The 19,895-nt window shown below is 48.9% G+C and overlaps 1 protein-coding gene across 1 annotated transcript in view; it reads right to left on the bottom strand.

Moving 5' to 3' along the window:
- Positions 1-19,895, bottom strand: part of LOC147121682 (putative voltage-dependent R-type calcium channel subunit alpha-1E) — a 1,254,166-nt gene that overhangs the window by 1,115,561 nt on the left and 118,710 nt on the right. The gene's annotated exons all lie outside the window — the stretch shown is intronic.

The raw sequence follows: 19,895 nt of genomic DNA, 5'->3' as shown, positions 1-19,895 counted from the left end.
TATAAAGAATAAATCAGATCCTTCTGTCTGTCCTCTGTCTATCTTCTGTCTGTCCAGGTGTGCGTCTGGCGGCTATACGCTCTAAAGTTACAGGCGTACCTACTCGTGCGTTACTTCAAAGAAAGCTTACGCTTTCCAAAACGGTTTTAAGCATATTTACGTTTCGGCCGGGCTAAAATCGCGCCCGCGGTATCCGAAAAACCTTAACGTTCTGCTCATTAGCATCTCATTATCCGCTCATTAGCGACATAGTGACCTCGAGCTCGACCAATCGTACGCCGGGTTGCTGGCGTTGTGCCGCCGGGCCAATCGGTGCGTGTGTGGGCGGGCCTTATCGTTCTGAACCGAGGTGAGTCGCCGCCATCTTGATTCCAAACTTTTCCTTTCTTTTTCCCGCTTTCTGCGTCTTTAAACAAAACGTTGCTTTTAAAACACATATTGTTTAAAAAAAAATGATTTAGAAAGTTATTAACTTATCTAATCTCTTTAATTTTCCTACCTTTCCCCGTTTTTCCAGGTAGTCCTCGAAGCCTCGGCATCTCCTCCGCACCCACGCCTGAGCTAGGCACCTCCTGGCCCCAATCGAAGGCTGCAGGGGCGGGCCTCAGCCCAGCGCCGCTACCTTACTAAAGGGTGCGCGCGCGCAGCAGGAGCAGCTGAGACGCGGCGTCTCTCTCTCTATTCCCCGCTCGGCTCGGGCCGGGGGGGCGGGGCTATCGGGAGTGCTGATCTCGGGCGGGGCTTAGGGTTACCCCGACAACCAGGCCTGCCGACCGTCTCAGCCGCAATCGGCGATCTTCAAGACAGCTCAGGAGGGGCGGGGCATCATGTCAGTGCGTGGGGCGGCACGGAGCCTCCGCGGGCTCGGAGAGCGGGGCGGAGCAGCTGGGGCTTCGAGAGCGGGGCTCTCGGGAGTGCAGGGCGGGGCGATCTTCAAGACAGCTCGGGAGGGCAGGGCCATGTCAGTGCATGGGGTGGCACGGAGCTCCGCGGGCTCGGAGAGCGGGGTGGGCAGCGCGGCAGGGTTACCCCGGCAACCAGTCGTGGCCGTTGCCCGTCTCTCAGCCTCAAGCCCTCCCCCCCCTTCCCCTCCTCTTCCTTCCCCGCCCTCCCTTCGCTTTCCCCCCCCTTCCCCCCCGCCCTTCCCCCCCGCCCTCCCCCGCCTCCCCCTGCCCTCCCTTCCCTTCCCCCCGTCTCTCTCTCTCTTCCCCCCGTCGCTCTCTCTACCTACCCCCCAGTCGCTCTCTCTCTTCCCCCCCAGTCGCTCTCTCTCTTCCCCCCCAGTCGCGCTCTCTCTCTCTCTCTCTCTCCCTCTCCCTCCCCCACCCCCCCCCAGTTGCTCTCTCTCTCTCTCTCTTCCAACAACAACATGCCCTCGAAAAAGCCTCGGCACCGCCGGGCACTCCAGCTAGTTTATTTATTTATATATATATAACGGTTCCGTGCGTTTCGTCTGTCCGGCTATACGCTCGAAAGTTATAGGGCGTACCTACGCGCGCATTACCTCCAAAGAAAGCTTACTGTTCCGGGACGGTCGTAAGCATATTTACTTTTCGGTCGGACGAATATTGTTCGCGCCTTATGCAAAAAACCTTCAAAATTAAGCTCATTATCTGCTAATTACCATTGATTGACTGACGTCGAGGTTCGACCAATCCTGTGCCGTCACCATTGACCAATCCTACAGTTCGGTCGCCTGATGGTTGGCCAATCGCTGCGTCTGTGGGCGGGACTAATCCTTTTCATCTCAGGGGTCTGGCAGCCATTGCCTCAAGCTAAAAACCACATTTACTTCCAGCTCAAAAAATGCTGATCCAGCTTCGAAAAAGGTAGTCTCTCTTTTAAAAATGACATAAGATTTACCAAAAACGATTTACTTTCAAGGTATTAAAAGGTAGAAATGTTGCCCGGCAGCAGATTGAGGGAGGGACAGACAGACAGGGCCCAAAAGCCTGGGACTCGATTTAAAATGTTGCCCGGCACCAGATTCACAGAGGGACACAGAGAGGCCCCAAAGCCTGGGACTCGATTTAAACCGCCCGGCCCAAAACAGCCCTGGGAACGCCGGGCTCCCCACAGCTAGTCCTTTTATATATATAGTAGATATATATATCTATATATCTATATGTTTCTTTTATTCTTTTGTCCGATCGCAGTCCTGCCTCCGATCTATCTTCTTTTCTTTCCAGTTTTGAAGAAGGGTTCGACCCGAAACGTCAACTCAAATTTCTCTCCACGGATGTTGCCTGACCTGCTGAGTTTTTCCAGCATTTTCTGTTGTTATTTCGGATTTCCAACATCGGCAGTATTTTGCTATCGTACTAGTGTTTGGTTCGCTGCCACACCTCTTCTAGGAATGCCTACCTTGAAGAAGTTCTGCTCTTCTCTCCGAAGGGATCTCCGTTTGGCTCTTCAACCTTGTTCATCTTCATTACTTTCAGTGTCCCTTCTCGTGTTTGATCAGGTATCTGCCAAGACTCGGTTTCACAGCCACATCATTTTCCTCAGCAACTGTCTCCGGTTCCGACTTATTCCACGTGGATTCCAACTAAACTTCCACCCTTCGTGCTTCGGATCCACCCAGGATTACAAATATCTCCAAGATATCCATCGTTCCTCGAACTACTGCTCTCGCCGCATCCTGAGATCCACGCTCAACGCCATGCAGCGCCAGATGAACACACTCGACTTCTCTCTTCAGCAACACCAGCGCACTCTATCTTAAAGCTGTCCGGGTCCACAGTTCCATTTCATCCTTCGACTCATCCGACGCTTCTCAACAAAAAACTTTTCTTCTTCCTTTCCCATGTCAAGGATCGCAAGCTTCATCAACTCTTGGACACCAACGCCCCTCCGGAACCTTCTTCCCCTTCACTTTCCTCTGACCCCCTTTCTCCCAATCTCACCCCCTGCCGTGTTTTCACTATCCCCTCTGACCTTCCACTCTCTGACCCTGAACGATCAGTCCTCAGCAAAGGCCTGAGCTTCATCCCCTTACGCCCCCCACCTCAATGAATTTCGAACTCGGCACGACGTTGAGCTCTTTTTCCGCTGCCTTCGTCTCCGTGCCCACTTCTCTGGCCAGGAGTCTTCCCCCCGCACAACTGACCCTTTCTCCCGCTTGCAGAATTCCCGTTCTACCTGGACCCCTCCCCCTGGCCTCTTACCCTCTCTAGATCTTTTCATCGCTAACTGCCGCCGTGACATCGGCCGTCTCCATTTCTCTGCTCCCCTCACTCACTCCAACCTACCTCCCTCTGAACTTGCAGCACTCCATTCTCTTAGATCCAACCCTGACATTGTCATTAAAAACCTGCTGACAAGGGTGGTGCTGTTGTTGTTTGGCGTACTGACCTCTACCTAGCGGAAGCTGAACGCCAACTCTCCGACACCTCCTCCTACCTCCACCTGGACCATGACCCCACTACCAAACATCAAACCACCGTTTCCAAGACTGTCACTGACCTCATCTCCTCTGGAGATCTTCCCCCCGCTGCCACCAACCTCATAGTTCCCCAACCCCGCACAGCCGCTTCTACCTCCTTCCCAAGATCCACAAACAGGACTGCCATGGTAGACCCATCGTTTCAGCCTGTTCTTGCCCCACGGAACTTATCTCTTCCTATCTTGACTCCATCTTTTCTCCCCTTGTCCAGTCTCTTCCCACCTACATCCGCAACTCTTCGGGCGCCCTCCGCCACTTTAACAGTTTCCAGTTTCCTGGCCCCAACCGCTTCCTTTTCACCATGGACGTACAATCCCTCTACACCTCTATACCCCACCAAGATGGACTGAGGGCGCTCCGCTTCTTCCTTGAACAGAGGCCCGACCAGTCCCCATCCACCACTACCCTCCTCCGCCTGGCTGAACTTGTTCTCACATTGAACAACTTCTCCTTTAACTCCACTCATTTCCTCCAAATCAAAGGTGTTGCCATGGGTACCCGCATGGGTCCTAGCTATGCCTGCCTTTTTGTGGGCTATGTGGAACAATCTTTGTTCCAGTCCTACTCGGGTCCCCTCCCTCACCTCTTTTTCCGATACATTGATGACTGTATCGGTGCCGTTTCCTGCTCTCGCCCCGAACTTGACAATTTCATTCACTTTGCCTCCAATTTCCACCCTTCCCTCACCTTCACATGGTCCATCTCTGACTCTTCCCTTCCCTTCCTTGACTTCTCCGTCTCCATCTCTGGGGATAGGTTATCAACCAATATTCACTACAAGCCCACTGACTCCCACAGCTACCTGGACTACACTTCCTCCCACCCCGCTTCCTGTAAGGACTCTATTCCATTCTCTCAGTTTCTCCGTCTCCGCCGTATCTGCTCCGACGACGCCACCTTCCACACCAGTGCTTCAGACATGTCTTCCTTTTTCCGCAACCGAGGATTCCCCTCTACCGTGGTTGACACTGCCCTCGACCGTGTCAGTTCTATCTCCTGCACTTCTGCCCTCACCCCTGCCCCTCCCTCCCGGAACCACGATAGGGTTCCCCTTGTCTTCACCTTTCACCCCACCAGCCTCCACATTCAACGGATCATCCTCCAGCATTTCCGCTACCTCCAAAGTGATCCCACCACCAAACGTATCTTCCCCTCCCCTCCCCTTTCAGCATTCCGCAGGGACCGCTCCCTCCGAGACACCCTAGTCCACTCCTCTATCACCCCAAACAGCCCTTCCCCTTCGCCTGGCACCTTCCCGTGCAAGCGGAGGAGATGTAACACCTGCCCCTATACCTCCCCCCTTCCCACTGTCCAGGGCCCCAAACACCGCTTCCAGGTGAAACAGCGATTTACTTGTACTTCTCGCAATCTAGTATACTGTATTCGCTGCTCACGTTGCAGTCTCCTCTACATTGGGGAGACCAAACGCAGATTGGGTGACCGCTTTGCGGAACACCTCCGTTCAGTCCGTAAGGGTGACCCCGAGCTTCCGGTCGCCTGTCATTTTAATTCACCGCTCCATTGCCACTCGGACCTCACCGTCCTTGGCCTCTTGTATTGTTCCATGGAAGCTCAACGTAAACTCGAGGAACAGCACCTCATCTTCCGATTAGGCACTCTGCAGCCTTCCGGACTCAATATCGAGTTCAACAATTTCAGATCATAAGCTCGGCCCCTATTTCATTTTTTCTTGTAATTTTTCCTCTCCTTCCCCCCCCCCTTTCCTTTTGTTTGTCTCTCACACCTGGCAGCTATCTCTTGCCCTGCCAGTACACTTTACACCTAATCTCAGCCCATTAACATCTCGTCTAGCTTCTAATCTCTTTTACTTCTTTTGTTTCTTTTATTCTTTTGTCCGATCGCAGCCCTGCCTCCGATCTATCTTCTTTTCTTTCCAGTTTTGAAGAAGGGTTCGACCCGAAACGTCAACTCAAATTTTTCTCCACGGATGTTGCCTGACCTGCTGAGTTTTTCCAGCATTTTCTGTTGTTATTTCGGATTTCCAACATCTGCAGTATTTTGCTATCGTAGTAGATATATATATAGGGTGAGAATTTTAAAATCGAGGTGTTGCCAAACCAGGTCATCGAGCAGAGGGGTGCTAGATGAACGGGCTTGGTGCGAGTTAGAATATGGGCAGCAGTGTTTTGGATGAGGGTTTCAGCAGCAGATGGGCTAAGGCAGGGGAGGAGACGGGTGATGTTCCGGAGGTGGAAGGAGATCCCGTCTGCCTTCTCAGGTGGACAAAAAGTATTGCATTACAACAGTGACTGCACTTCAAAAGTACTTTACTGCATGTAAAACGCTTTGGGATGTCCTGAGGTCTTGAAAGGCGCTATAGAAATACAAGTCTTTTTTTGTTTCTATTTACGATGGAAACTGCTTATGTAAACATGTCACGCTGTAATGTCACCTTCCTGCCAGTGGAGGCACTGTAGTTTCCAGTGTAAATATAGACACAGGAATTTATAATGGCTTCAGTGGGCAGGGAGTGCATACGGATTATTGATATATTGCCTGTTTCACATATTGAGGCTTTAGAAAGGGTACAACGCATGATTAGGAAATACATGTACAAAGTAAGGCTCGGAAAATTGGGACTGTGCACAAGACCTTGCTAGGTACCTCATCCGCCGAGAATTGTTAAGTTCAGGTCTTCTAGAATTTGATGACCGTCCTGAAAATTATTGGTCATGGAAGAACTAGATTTGATGACAAAGTGGCTCGGAGCTGAGTCGTCAGAACAGGCAAGGAGAATTCGCTCAGCGCACGTCTGCAATCCCACAGCAGGCCTCAACCTAGTTTGACAACGTCTCGAAGACTGTTATGGGACACCAGAAGTCATTGAACACGCACTGCTTAAGAAGATTGAGGACTTTCCGAAGCTAACCAACAAAGATAATGTCGAGCTTCGAGAACTGGGTGACATTCTCCTCGAACTGGAGTGTGCTAAGGGACAAGGTTACCTGACAGGCCTCTCATATTTGGATACAGCTCGTGGGGTAAACCCAATAGTGGAAAAGCTCCCCCACAACCTTCAAGAGAAATGGATAGCTAAGGGATCCAAGTACAAGGAGGACTACGGAGTGGCATTTCCCCCCTTCTCTCTCTTCTCCAGGTTCGTCCAACAACAGGCAAAGGTGAGGAATGATCCAAGTTTCACTTTCTCCACCAACAGTTACGCTCCTTCGAGAACAGAGAAACCCACAAAGTACAGCAACAAAGCCTCTGTGAGCGTGCACAAAACAGATGTTCCAGCCGAACCCTCAGTCAACCAATCCAGTTCTGCTGGGAATAAAGTGGATGACCCAGATCATCAGTGTCCAATACACAAGAAGCCCCACCCACTCAAAAAGTGTCGAAGCTTTAGAGGCAAGCCTATTGATGAGCGCAAATCATACCTGAAAGAGAATTACATCTGCTTCAGGGGTTGTGGGTCGACTATGCACATGGCAAAAGACTGCAAGGTGACAATCAAGTGCTTCGAGTGCAACAGTGAAAAACACATCGCAGCCCTGCATCCAGGTCCTCCTCCTTCGACCACCGAGAGTGCTGCAGTTGACAAAGAGGATAGCGGGGAGCAAAGCAAAAGCGCATCTTCTTCAGTCACCTCCAAGTGTACAGAGGTTTGTGGAAATGCAAGCAGCCCATGTTCATGCTCCAAAATCTGCTTGGTTAAAGCATATCCTGCAGGGAGAAAGGAGAAGGCAATCAAGATGTATGCAGTGCTTGATGAGCAAAGTACCAAGTCTCTAGCGAAGACAGAATTCTTCAATCTCTTTGAAGTCAAGGCCAGCGCAGCTCCGTACACGCTAAAAACCTGTTCAGGGACAACAGAGACTACGGGTAGGAGAGTTGGCAACTTCATGATCGAGTCCATGGATGGGAAACTACAGCTTCCCCTCCCCACCTTAATTGAGTGTGACATGATGCCAGATGATAGGACGGAAATTCCCTCCCCAGAGGTCGCACGCCATCAGCCCCACCTACAGCCAGTTGCCAACAAGATTCCAGCTGTGGACCCAGACGCTCCAATCCTCCTGCTCCTTATGCGCAGCGGCTTGACCTGGGATGGGTCCTCGTGGGTGGAGTTTGCCTGGGAACAGTCCACAAACCAGCGGATGTCAACGTCTATAAAGCAAACGTGTTGCACAATGGTCGCACATCCTTTCTCAGCCCATGCCCAAACAGGATCCAGGTAAAGGAAGACTATGATGGCATGACACAGCATCATAGGTCAACCTCCTCTGCCTGTGAGGAAGAGGCAGGCCTCACTGTGAACACAGACAGCCTAGGATGCTCAGTGTTTGAAAGGTCCAAGGATGATGACAAGCCAGCACTGTCCGTGGACGACAAAGCTTTCCTAACCATCATGGAGAGGCTCATCGGTGTTGCCAGGCGTATTCTGGATGCTATGCTGCTTCGGACAGGACCCACTTGTCTCACACACAACGTCTTGAGCACTCTCATGGCTGAAGTCAGGGCGATCATGAATGCAAGACCCCTGGTGCCGGTGTCCACCGACCCAGACATGCCTGCAGTCCTCACCCCAGCGATGCTCCTGACTCAAAAGATGAGTGCTATTTCAGCCCCCTCTGGAAACTTCGACATGGCTGAGCTGCACGGGAAGCAGTGGAAGCAAGTCCAGTGTCTTGCAGACACTTTTTGGAAGAGATGGAGAGGAGAGTATTTGTCCACCCTACAGAGCCGTAGGAAATGGACAGAGACAAGCCAAATGTCAAAGTGGGAGATGTTGTCTTGCTGAAAGACAGCCAAGCACACAGAAATGAATGGCCAGTGGGACTGGTTGTCAAAACTCTGCCGAGCAGGGACAAGATGGAGGTGGAGGTGAAGATTGTCAAGGAGGGTACTGTCAAAGTGTTTCTGAGGCCAGTCTCAGAGATCGTAGTCCTCCTTTCTGAAGAAACCTAGAGAAAGGATTCTGAGTATGTTTGCAGCCAAAGGACGTTTTCTTTAGGTTTTATTTTGTATCAATGGAATTGTACCAAGCGGGGAGTATACTGCCTTCCTTTAGGAATTTATGTTAGTTTTCAAGTTAATTCAGGGGTTTGAGTAATTTGGGTCAATTTCCATTGTGTGCCGCCACCTAGTGGATATTTGGTACCTAGCAAGCGCAGTAAAGTGCAGTAAAGTAAACTACTGTATAGCACAAGACCTGCAGCTCAACACATGGTCTCACAGTTATTTTCTTGTTACGCTCCGGCCTTGGACACTATTTGTCTGTAAGCACTTGAGAATGTTATAGATGATTAGTGTGCACTATATTTTGCAGAAAATGTTTAGTTTGTAACCTTTCTCTGTAAGCAAACCTGCACAGCTAGCCGTAAGTGCTCGCTCTCTGTGTCTAGCTGGTTAACTTGTAGCTGTATTTTGATGCACTATGTACAGGGCTAATTTAAAGTAAGAGAATGCCTTCCAGTTTGCTAAATGTATATTCACAGTAAGCTGTGTTTCCACGTGTTTGGTAAGTTACATGCCAAATGTACTGTGTTGCTCAGGCGTACCTAAAGTTGTGTATGCATATCAGTTATGTGCTTGTATACTAATGTGTGCTTCCATTTCTGTATTGTATTTCAGTTTCACAATAAGAATCTTTCAGTAAAGTTTACAAGAAAAGTCAAGCCTTGTGATTTTTATGGGAAGATATCAAGTTGTTAGCTACCTGTCTAGCTCTGCATAGGAACGCGCTGCAAGGGCAGAAAACTGAGACCACGGCTGTTCACAATTTATATCGATTTAAACTTTGGAATCAAAAACACAATTTCTAAATTTGCAGATGACACCAAATTGGGAGGGATAGTCAACACTGGGGAAGACTGCAACAAATTACATTCATAAACTTGCAGAATGGGCACATAATTGGCAAATGAATTTCAACATAGATAAGTGTGAGATTTTGCATTTTGGTAAGTAAAATAAGGAGGTCACATATTACTTGGAAAGTAAGAATCTAAAATAGGGTAGAAGAGCAAAGGGATCTGGGAGTACAAATACACAAATCACTAAAAGTTGTGACGCAAGTCAATAAGGCCATACAAAAGCAAACCAAGCACTAGAATTTATTTCTAGAGGGATTGAATTGAAAAGTAGTTAAGTTATGCTAAACCTGTATTGATCCTTGGTTAGACCACACTTGGAGTACTGTGTACAATTCTGGTTGCCATATTATAAAAAGGATATGGAGGCACTGGAGAGGGTGCAGGGAAGATTTAGAAGGATGCTACCAGAACTGTGAGGTTATTCCTATCAGGACAGGATGAACAACCTGGGTCTCTTTTAAGAACATAAGAATTAGAAGCAGGAGTGGGCCATATGGCCCCTCGAGCCTGCACCGCCATTCAATAAGATCATGGCTGAACTCCACTTTCCCGCCCGACCTCCATATCCCTTGATTCCCCTACAGTCCTAAAAGAGAAGGTTGAGGGGTGACCTCATAGAGGTCTTTAAAATTATGAAAGATTTTGGTACTGTGGATACAGAGTGAGTGTGTCCACTTGTGGGGAAGAGCAAAACTAGAGGCCATCAATATAAGCTAGTCACCAAGAAATCAAATAGGGAATTCAGAAGAAACTTCTTTACCCAGAGTTGTGAGAATGTGGAACTCACTACCACAGGGAGTAGTTGAGGTGAATAGCATTGATGCATTTAAGGGGAACCGAGATAAGCACATGAGGGAGAAAGGAACAGAGAGTTAAGCTGATAGAGATAGATGAGGAAGGATGGGAGGAGGCTCAAGTGGAGCATAAACGCCCACATGGACTGGTTGGGCTGAATGGCCTGTTTCTGTGCTGTGTATTCTATGTAATCCTATGTAATTAAGGGGTGATCCAATCGAGGTGTTTAACACAATTAAATGACTTGATAGTTTGGATAGAAAGAAACTATTTCCTTTGGTGGGAATCCAGAACAAGGAGGCATAACCTTAAAATTAGAGCTAGGCCGTTCAGGGGTGATGTCAGGAAGCACGTCTTCACGCAAAGGGCAGGTTTACAGATCAGCCATGATCTAGTTACGTGGTGGAACAAGCCCGAGGGTCTGAATGGCTTTCTCCTGTTCCATTGCATTTCACAGCCTCACCACCCTTTGTGTAAATTTCGTATGTTGGTAAATAGGTTTGTCCTGCTCTCTGCCCCAGGTCTCTTACAGTTAATCCTCTATCGATGTCTGCTCATTCTAGACCCTCAATCACTGGACACAGCCTGTTTCTACCGACCAGTCTCAACGAGTCGCACATAAAAGCAGCGCTGCCTCCATCACATTCTCCTCACTGCTGGATCACAGATGACACTCCCATGTCCTCAGCCTCCATCACGGACTGGAGTTCAGCCCTAGTACTCAGGGAGTCTCTCTCAGAATGCAGTGCTCAAAGGGTGAACAGCTATCTGCAGGGATACTGCCCACTTCACAGAACCAAGGATGCCTGGAGGAAGCTCTCAGTTCTGTTGGTACTTGGCAACAGCCTCTCAGTTCTGTTGTTTCATTGGCTGTAGGTTACTACAGTTACCTAGAGGCAGCATCTCCTACCCGTGCTTCATTGGCTGCGGGTTGCTAAGGACATCCAGAGGCAAAGAATCCTCAGTTCTTAACGCAGTTTTAAAATATAAATTCATCCACCTGAGAGCAGCAGTCATCACTTGAAACTTTCTAATGACATTCTCCTCGCACAGTGCCAGCCCAGCCTAGACTGCCACATACTCAACACAGCTCATCAAATGAGGCACAGACACTCAGAGTTACAAGACACAAAGGAATAACGAATGAGAATCAAGAGAAGACTGGGGCCTGAGCTGGGGCCCGGGCTGAACTGTGGCCTGGGGCCTAGGGTTGCTCCTTCAGGGACCCTGCCCAACCAAGTCACTCTCCCGAGGGAGGAATAAATCCCTCAATAAGAAATCTGAGAAATCTCCTCGTGGAACATGAAGGGATTGATTAAAATAACAGGATGTCGCTCTGACTGAACAATTGATATTAAACTGCTGGATCACAGATGACACTCCCATGTCCTCAGCCAGAGTTTGATCCACCTCCATTTAACCGTGTAGGTTCCAATCCCACAATATGCATTGCTCCAGACTGTCCTTTCAGCTGTTAGATCAGAGACTGGCACAGGTAAAAGAAAAAAGAACTTGTATTTATACAGCGCCTTTCATTACCTCAGGATGTCCCACAGTGCTTTACAGCCAATTAAGTACTTTTTGAAGTTTAATCATTGTTGTAATGTAGGAAATGTAGCCGCTAATTTGCACACAGCAAGACCCCACAAATAGCAATGAGATAAATGACCAGATAATCTGTTTTAGTGATGTTGGTTGAGGGATGCATATTGGCCACGACACCAGGGATAACTCCCCTGCTCTTCGAATCTTTTACATCCACCTGAGAGGTTTAATGTCTCATCTGAAAGACAGCACCTCCAACAGTGCAGCACTCCCTCAGCACTGCACTGGAGTGTCAGCCTAGATTATTTGCTCAAGTCTTTGGAGTGGGACTTGAACCCATGACCTTCTGACTCAGAGGCGAGAGTGATACCAATTGAGTCATGGCTGCCACCAAATGAACAAGATGATTGAACAAATCTTTTTGAATGTTCAGTCCAGGTCTCTCTCTTACTCTTGAAACTGAGGTGTGGAGATGCCGGAGTTGAACTGGGGTGGACAAATGTAAGAAGTCACACAACACCAGGTTATAGTCCAACAGCTTTATTTGAAATCACAAGCTTTCGGAGCGCTGCTCCTTCTTCAGGTGAAGTGGAGAAATGCATAAAGACACAGCTTATATCGTCAGAGAATCATGTCAGACGTTTACAGGTAACCTTTCCAACTGCCATTTATCACACCTCGGCAGAGAGATAATCACAGCAGTCAAAGGTGTGAATGGTGTCCAAACAGGTCAGTCAGGGAAACATTACATCAAAGAACAATGAGGTGGGGTCACAAGGGGTCAAATATTGCAGATGCTGGGGTCTGTATGAAAAACAAAAAAAGACAAAAAACATTTTTTTTGGCTGGAAATCACAGCAGGTCCGGCCGCATCTGTGTAGAGAGAACAAGCCAATGTCGACTCGGGTCTGGATGACCCTGCGTCAGGTGGGGTTACATGTAGCGTGACATGAATCCAAGATCTCGGTTGAGGCCGTCCTCATGGGTGCGGAACTTGGCTATCAGTTTCTGCTCGACGATTTTGCGTTGTCGTGTGTCTCGAAGGCCACCTTGGAGAATGCTTACCCGAAGATCGGAGGCTGAATGTCCTTGACTGCTGAAATGTTCCCCGACTGGGAGGGAACACTCCTGCCTGGTGATTGTTGCGCGGTGTCCGTTCACCCGTTGTCGCAGTGTCTGCATGGTCTCGCCGATGTACCATGCTCCGGGGCATCCTTTCCTGCAACGTATGAGGTAGACAACGTTGGCCGAGTCACATGAGTATGTACCATGTACCTGGTGGGTGGTGTCCTCACGTGTGATGATGGTATCTGTGTTGATGATCTGGCATGTCTTGCAGAGGTTGCTGTGGCAGGGTTGTGTGGTGTCGTGGTCGCTGTTCTCCTGAAAGCTGGGTAATTTGCTGCGAACGATGGTCTGTTTGAGGTTAGGCGGCTGTTTGAAAGCGAGTAGTGGAGGCGTGGGGATGGCCTTAGCGAGGTGTTCGTCGTCATCGATGACATGTTGAAGGCTGCGAAGAACATGGCGTAGTTTCTCCGCTCCGGGGAAGTACTGGACGACGAAGGGTACTCTGTTGGTTGTGTCCCGTGTTTGTCTTCTGAGGAGGTCTATGCGATTTTTCGCTGTGGCCCGTCGGAACTGTCGATCGACGAGTCGAGCGTCATATCCCGTTCTTACAAGGGCGTCTTTCAGTGTCTGTAGGTGTCCATCGCGTTCCTCCTCGTCTGAGCAGATCCTGTGTATTCGCAGGGCTTGTCCATAGGGGATGGCTTCTTTAACGTGGTTAGGGTGGAAGCTGGAGAAGTGAAGCATCGTGAGGTTGTCCGTGGGCTTGCGGTAGAGTGAAGTGCTGAGGTGTCCGTCTTTGATGGAGATTCATGTGTCCAGGAATGAGACTGATTCTGAGGAGTAGTCCATGGTGAGTTTGATGGTGGGATGGAACTTGTTGATGTTATCGTGCAGTCTTTTCAGTGATTCTTCGCTGTGAGACGCAGTCCTTCCATGTTAAGACTTGCTCAGCAAAGTAAATACTACAACAGTGTGTGACCCATATATATTGTGATTCTTCTGGGTATGTACCACGTATCTGTAAGTTCAACAGCTGGAATGGGAGGAACAGCTAGAGTGCTGGAACAGCTGGAATAGGTTGAAACAACTGAAATTGGGTAGTACATCCAGAATGGGCAGAACCAACTAGAATGGGTAGGAACTACTGGAATAGGTTGGAATGAGTATGAGTTGGAACAGCTGGAATGGGTAGGATCAACTGGAATGGGTTGGAATGAGTTTGAACAGCTGGAATAGGTTGAAATTAGTTTGAACAGCTGGAATGTGTTAAAATGGGTGGGATCAGCTGGAATGGGTTAAAATGGGTTGGAACAGCTGGAATGGGTTGGAATGGGTAGGAACAGCTGGAATGGGCAGGATCAACTGGAATGGGTTGTGTAAGGCTCGCAAAATTATACGAGTTCCCCCAAAGTAAGAAAGAAGAGATATTGGACTGTTTGAATGAATATTGGGCCAAAGGGATTTAAAAATCAATACCCCAGGAAGATTTGGCTGGTTTAAAAGGCATGTTCAGGCTTGTGGAAAACTGTGACAAAGGGGAGGTGGGATGGGCCCCCCGAAACACAGACAGTTTGAGTATTGGGCCATCTGGGAATGTTCTGGGCCACCCCAACCTTTACATAAAGACAATAAAAACTGTTCCTGCCGAAACTCACAGAGCCACCAAGAACTTGAATAAAACAATACATGCCAACAGTCAACAAAAGAAAGAACATGGCCCCAGCAGGGAACAACAATCAGACAGCAGTTCAAAACCAATCAGAGATTTCCAGAACATTTTACACATTTTAAACTGGTTTCAAGGCACTCCCGAAACCAGTTAAAGGCCAATTAAGAATAAATGGACCATCCCCGAAGCTCGTTAAAGTTTTAAAACATATTAAAAATAACGAGCCCGCCAAAACTGACAAAAGAACCAGAAATTTGGCAGTCAGATAAGCCAGGCCTCAAACCAGTATAATTGAGGCCTGCTTGTTCAGTGAAAGAGGGAGATCAGAGCACGAGTTCAGTACAGGCAGCATGTTCATGTCAAGTTCAGTACAGGAGAGAGAGTACAGTTCAGAAAAGATATCATTACCGTACTTAGTCGGAGAGTTGGAGACTTGAAGAAAGAAGAAGGAAAAGGAGATTGCGGCAACCAAAGGCTTCAAGAAACCAACAACTACCAATATTACCACCAACCAGGTAATATTGGGCCACCGCGACCAACAAGAGACCAACCACTGAAAATTCAAAAATCAAAACTTGTTTCCACTCTACAGGCTAGTCTGACTTACCCCTGGGTAAGATTTGACACAAAAGACCCTAAAAACTTTACCTAACCAAAGAAAATTGGGTACTTACCCGATACATCCAACTACGCAGCTAACCGCATCAGCGGACAAACCCAAACTGAAGACCCAACGCAGGTGCAGTCTTCTACCACATCCGGGGTACGGCAGGCCCCAACCGCCACAACTAAAGAGAACCCCGAAATCGCAAACACAGATCACAGTATCACAGTATCACAGAATCTACAGTGCAGATAGAGGCCATTTCGGCCCATCGAGCCTGCACCGACACATATCCCACCCTATCCCCGTAACCCCACGTATTTAATCCCCTAACACTAAGGGTCAATTTATCATAGCCAAATCAACCTAACCTGCACATCTTTGGACTGTGGGAGGAAACCGGAGCACCCGGAGGAAACCCACGCAAACACGGGGAGAATGTGCAAACTCCACACAGACAGTCGCCCGAGGCCAGATTTGAACCCGGGTCCCTGGCGCTGTGAGGCAACAGTGCTAACCACTATGCCACCGTGCCCCCCTCTGCAATCTGTCAAGAAAGTCGTTTGGTGAGCATTTCCTGGTCTTCTGGTTTTCAACCTAGTTAGGATAGTGGGGTTGGGAGGGTAAGGGATTTTGTCTATTGTAATTCTCCCTCGCATATTCCGAGTGTTCCCTACCCTTTTAGAGCATAAGTTTTATTGTGTTGTATATTTTCCTGTCTCAAAATAAAGATCTCCATTCTTTTGACCAACCCAAGTGTCTGTTGCAATTTCATTACAACCCCCAAATAAGTCCAAAGTCTACAACCAAAGGAGTGGGAGCGATTCGAACCGCTCAGGGAGTCAGAGGTGAAGCTGACCACACACACCACCCCTTACAGCTGGAATGGGTAGGATCAACTGGAATGGGTTGGAATGAGTTGGAACAGCTGGAATGGGTTGGAATGAGGTGGAATGGGTAGGATCAACTGGAATGGGTTGGGATGAGTTGGAACAGCTGGAATGGACGCCCTAGCACAGTGGGGGAGGCCAGGACACTGGACTTATTTAAGGAAGAGCTGGATTGGGTGATGGGGAGGTGGCAGGACTGGAACTTTGGGCCCCAGGCTCTCCCTGGCTGAAGCTGTCTCACCATGCGGGACGGCCCTCTAAACCTATGCCTATCCAGGTACCGAACTGAGGGGAGTAAAATCAGCCCCCTCCTCCAGGAGGGCCTGAGTCACGAAACACACACACACACACACACACACACACACACACACGCACACACACACACGCAGCAAGTGTCGAGCTTGTGCTCCATTCAGGCGGGTGCTCTGGGCTACTGTGCCTGAGCAATACACCTTGCTGTGGCTCGGAAGGCTCAGTGGCCTGGAGTTTCCGCTGGGTGAGCTGTCCGAAAATACCTCCCAGAATGCATCGGACACTGCACCGGTTTGGCCGAGGTGAAGTTATGCTCTGGTTTCTGCTCATTAGCATAAGGCCGAACGTAAAATCTCCCATCAAAACAATCGATGGTTATTGGTTTGTGACTGGAACAGCGACCTTCTCCAGCATCAGAAGGAGTGGGATTGTCAGGAAATGAGCCATTCTTCAACTGACTGATGTAATGCTGTTGGACTGACCTTGTAATTGACTGCTGGTCTAATGAACCAAGGCCAGATCAACTGACTAAATCAGTAAACTCAAGATCAATTTACTAACTGGTTTAAACTGAATTTTAGGTAATGCAGCAGCAGCAGGAGAAACAGACCTGGGTCAGGCTTCAATTGACTGCTGGTCAGTGCTGGTCACCTGATTAACGCTGGACTTATGTGACCATGGGTGCTTGTACGCCCGAAGTTCAATGTGATGATACCCTCCCCCCCGAAACGGAAATTCGCCATTCTGACCTGCGGGGGTGCAGCCAGTTTTGTGGGTGCGGACTGCTTCAGGTGAAGTGACTTTTGACTCAGGGTGAAAGGTCGCAGGTACTCGGGTCTTGTTCTCCTCCCGCGTTTGGGCCCCAGTGTAGTAATGGGCGTCCTTGGTGTCGAGCGGCGCGGGGAGGGAGAAGAGGGCCCGCAACGAGGCACGAAGCGAGAGCGAGAGGCAGGAGGCAAGAGCAAGAGAGGCAAGCGACAAGAGAGCGATCACTACCGGTGGGCCTACAATTATAACCAGTTCTTCACCCCTTATCTGCGCGCCAAATCAGGTCAGTTCTTTGTCTAACTTTTGGCAGGCTCGTCTAAAATAATTACAGCCATTTACTTTAACGACTTCTGGGGCGGTTGTCTCCTTGTATAATGGCTTCGATATCCTGGCTGTTTGTTATTTATGAAGCTTAATCGTCTTTCCTGGCTTGGCAGCTACCTGTGAGCTGTTACCGATTATTTATGCGAGAAGTTGATGGTCTCAAGATTAGGGCCATCCTGACTTGATCTGTTCCAAAGAGAATAATGCATATTCTGTGTTTACCTAGCTGTCTGGCTTTACAAAGTATTTCACAGATCCATGCATGTTAGGTTTCGTTTCAGGGCCTGCCTTTTTGCAGGGCCTTGCTTTTAAAATCCTGTCGGTTTTGGTCACGAGGTCTCAGAAGACATTTTGGGTACCCTTTTTAATAACTTGTCCATATAGGGTCCCTTTATCCATAACTTTTGGGGAATGTGGGAATTTTGAGAAACCTATACCACTCACTGGCCCCTGACCCCACTCACTGACCCCAGTCACTGACCCCACCCACTGACCCCTGACCCCACTCACTGATCCCACACACTGACCTCACTCACTGACCCAACTCATGGACCCAACTCGCTGACCCCACTCACTGACCCAACTCACTGGACCACACTCACAGACCCTGACCACACTCACTTACCCCACTCGCTGACCCCATTCACTGACTCCACTCACTGACCCCAAACACTGGACCCCACTCATTGGACCCTACTCACTGATCCCACTCACTGTCCCTGAACACACTCACTGACCCCTGACCCCACTCACTGACCCCTGACCCCACTCACTGACCCCTGACCCCACTCACTGTCCGCACTCACTGACCCCACTCACTGACCCCACTCACTGTCCCTGACCCCACTCACTGATCCCTGACACCACTCACCGACCCCACTCACTGATCCCTGACCCCAATTACTGACCCCTGACCCCACTCATGGACCCCTGACCCCGCTCATTGACCTCACTCACTGACCTCACTCACTGACCCCACTCACTGAGTAAGGTCAGTGAGTGGGGTCAGTGAGTGAGGTCAGTGAGTGAGGTCAGGGGTCAGTGAGTGGAGTCAGAGGGTGGGGTCAGAGGGTGGGGTCAGAGGGTGGGACCCGGGTCAGTGAGTGGGGTCAATGAGTGCAAGAATTCGCAATAATTTACAGCTCCGAAGATTAATTTCTTTGATTAAAGAATCCCTGGGTGATGTGCCTTTAAAAGATTTCAGGGATCAAAAATGGCTGTCAGACCGCATGGCCGAAGACAAAGGACTTGGAAAACAGCTTTCTGTGTCTGTGAAGAAAGGTTCAATGGCAGTCAAATCTGTCAATCAAAGGGGAGTTTCCCCCGCTCTGCAGCAGGACAATCGATGCCTGTTTACAGAAAGTTCTACAATGTTGGCTCTACGATCAAGTGCTTGAAACTGCCAGCATGAACAAAGGAACTTTGTTTGCTGAGCACTCAAGACTGTCAATCAATTGCGGCTCCAGATGGCCACAGGACAATGCTTTGTTTACAAAGAAATTGAATGCTATTAGCATTTGTTTGTATATCAAATGGACACATCCAAACTGAGGAGAAACCGTTTAAATGAATGGGAGAACATATTCAAACCCATTACTGGACAATGGGGCAGTTGGATCCCTTTTGTTTTAGCCCAGAAACATCCGGATCTGGGCGGGCCCCAAAAGGGGATATAAAAGATAGCTTCCCAGAAGCTCTCTCTCTCTCTGGCCTCGCCTCCGTGTCCCTCTACAGCGTGGGAGTCTGCCTGTAGAAGCGAAACACCAGCAGTTTACTTTTAAAACACTGGGTTGTTTTTCACTTCGGGGCAGTGAAGATCTAAGTTAGCAGGACACGGAGCAGGCATTTCCAGTGGTGAGCATATATTTTTCTTGCCTTCCACAAGGCAACCTAGGATAGGTATAGGGGTGGGAGTAAAGTGGGAATTTCGTTAGAATTGTGATTTTAGTCGATTTCCTTCATTGTGTCCGTTTCTCCTCCCCTATTTAACCAAGACAGTGTTGCACTTAGCAGAGAAGTGCTATAGTGAACATTGAATTCGGTATTTAAAACTGTATTAAAAAGGAGTAGCTGTTTTAAACTGTATTAAAAGGGGTGTTGCATCAAGCTGTAGAGCTGTGGTGAACGCTGTGTAGCTATTTTTTTTAAAGTCTATATTAAAGTACTGTGGCAAAGCCACCAAAGAGACTCTCACAGTAACTTGTACAATTGTCTTTAATCATTATTGTTACCTTTTAATGTTTGCAGTTTAAACAGCGCGGGATCGATAAAATCGCGATCCGACGCGATGACGTCATCACGTGGGACACGTGATGTTCCCAACGGCGGGAAACGTGATGGCATGACGTCAGGGTTGGAGGGCATTTCCAGTTAGTCCTCGTGGAGTGAGCTAGTGTACAGACCTGTTTGGAGTTTCTCCTGCGTTTCTTGTTTTGTAATACTTTCAGTGCATTAAACTAAGTTTGTTAACTACCAGTTTAGTTCACAGTGTTTTTGTTAGGAGTGCATAGACTCCTACATTGCTGACCCCGAATCCTCGCGATCGTTTTTCGCGGTGGACACGGAACGTAGGTCAGTGATGGATGCCAACGCTGTGGCCTTGAAGCTCCCCCAATTCTGGGGACAACAGGCGGCCTCCTGGTTTGTGCAGGCCGAGGCGCAGTTTGAACTCCGCAACATCGTGCAGGACCAGACC

Source organism: Somniosus microcephalus, chromosome 3 (genome assembly GCF_052327205.1).
Source record: "Somniosus microcephalus isolate GS21.2 chromosome 3, FLI_Smic_1.0, whole genome shotgun sequence".
NCBI lineage: Eukaryota > Metazoa > Chordata > Chondrichthyes > Squaliformes > Somniosidae > Somniosus > Somniosus microcephalus.
Note: the sequence above shows the minus strand (reverse complement) of the source record. Positions and strands in the feature narration are given on the sequence as shown.